The sequence below is a fragment of the Puma concolor genome, chromosome A2 (assembly GCF_028749965.1).
Source record: "Puma concolor isolate L17-30 chromosome A2, mPumCon1.1.hap2, whole genome shotgun sequence".
In the NCBI taxonomy this organism is placed as follows: Eukaryota; Metazoa; Chordata; class Mammalia; order Carnivora; family Felidae; genus Puma; species Puma concolor.
Genome location: NC_141668.1, coordinates 125,826,178 through 125,828,304, shown reverse-complemented (window position 1 = coordinate 125,828,304; position 2,127 = coordinate 125,826,178). Strand labels below are relative to the sequence as shown.

The 2,127-nt window shown below is 37.0% G+C and overlaps 1 pseudogene; it reads right to left on the bottom strand.

Moving 5' to 3' along the window:
- Window positions 1-779: 779 nt before the first annotated feature.
- On the bottom strand, window positions 780-1,753 carry LOC112859097 (nucleophosmin-like; annotated as a pseudogene).
- Window positions 1,754-2,127: the final 374 nt, after the last annotated feature.

Below are 2,127 nucleotides of genomic sequence, written 5' to 3'. Positions count from 1 at the left end.
CTGTCTTTTTCCACTGGATATTCTTTCCTACTTTGTCAAAGATGAGTTGGCCATATGTTTGTGGGTCCATTTCTCGTTCTCCATTCTGTTCCATTCATCTATGTGTTTGATTTTGTGCCAGTACCATACTGTCTTGGAGATTACAGCTTTGAAATAGAGCTTAAACTTTGGAATTGTGGTACCTCCAGCATCACAATTGGTTTTCTTTTTCAGGATTGCTTTAGCTACTTGGAGTCTTTTCTGGTTTCATACAAGCTTTAGGATTGCTTGCTCTAGCTCTGTGAAGAATGCTGGTGTTATTTTGGTAGGGATTACACTGAATATGTAGATTGCTTTGGGTAGTATTGACATTTTAAAAATATTTGCTCTTCCAATCCATGAGCATGGAATGTTTTTTCCTTTTTTTGTGTGTGTATCTTCTTCAATTTCTTCCATAAGCTTTCTATTGTTTTCAGTGTATAGATTTTTCACCGCTTTGGTTAGCTTTATTCCTAGGTATTTTATGATTTTTGGTGCAATTGTAAATGGGATCAATTCCTTGATTTCTCTTTCTGCTGCTTCATTATTGGTGTATAGAAATGCAGCTGAGTTCTGTACAGTCATTTTATATCCTGTGGCTTTGCTGAATTCATGAATCAGTTCTAACAGTTTTTTTGGTATCTCTTGTGTGTTCCACATAGAGTTGTCTACTAAGAATGTTGTCTACTAAGAATAAAAGTTTGACTTGCTCCCTGCTGATTTGTATGCTTTTTGTTTCTTTGTTTTGTCTGATTGCTAGGACTTGGAAAATTCTCACTCTGCATTATAAAAATGACAGCCAGATATCAACTGTTACAGAAATGAAATAAGATGGAAAATTGTAACAAACTGTTTAAACTAATGTCTTAAAGAGGCTTCCTTCATTGCCAGAGATCTTGAATAGCCCCTTGGTCAGTCATCCAGAAGCAATTCTTCACATAACTGATGAACTTGACTTCTACTTTAGGAAGAGAATCACCTTTTTTCACACTTGGTTGCATTTTTGCTTTGATGTCTTCTACATAACTAGGTCCTTTGGGTGTTTTGGGAGTCTTTTCCTGTTTTTTGAAAGATGCTTGACCTTTTGATCTTGGTGTTGGTGGTTTTGAGTATTTTCCATTCTGGTCTGATTTTTGTGCATTTTTGGCTGGAGTATCTCATATAGATTTCTTTACTGGAGGCTTTTCTTCAGCTTCTTTATCATCAAAGTCATCATCATCATCATCATCATCATCATTATCGTCATCATCTCCACTGGCACCAAATTTTACTTTTTTCTGTGGAATGTTACTACCACATCCAGAGACAGAAGGCTTTCCACATATACTAAGGAGTTTTACATCCTCTTCCTTTTGATCTTCTGACTCTGCATCTTTCTCCACAGCTATGAAGCACTGTCCACTAATATGCACAGGCCCTGAACCACATTTCAATCATGAGACCACAGGTGGTGTTATTTTAAAGCCCGCAAGGGAAACCGTTAGCTGTAAAGACATTTCAAAGTTGCCAATGTGACTTTAATTGGACTGCCTTCATAACTCATTGCTTCTGCTTCAACAATGTGCAATTTATCCTTTGCACCAGCCCCTAAACTAATTGTTCTTAAAGATAACTAGTGCTTGTTTTCATCATTATCTACCTTAAAGTGATAATCTTTGTCAGCCTTTAATTCACAACCAAAAAGATAGTTCTGGAGCCTTAGGGGGCTCATGTCTGTGTCCACTGAATCTTCCATGGGGTGGTGGCACGCACTTAGGTGGGAGAGAAGGCGGATGGAGAGAAATGACTACTGTAACACAAAAGAGCCATGCAGGCTAGAAATATTTTCAAAGCAAAATGTAGATTTACAAATTAAAGTCTATGATACATTAAAGGGCAAAAATTGTAGGACCATTTGCAATGAAATGGTCCAAACAGATGAAATAAAAACTGCCACACTCCTTTGATCAGAATCACCCACACGAGATTCCTTTTTAAAGCTGAAACAATTAAAAAACGGGTAGCAAAAGGTCTGTGCATCTAGTTATAAAAGGACCAGGGGCAAGAATGCAGCTCACTGCTGGTACACTTTCTGAATTAAAAGTTAAAATAGAAGATACTTTATAATTA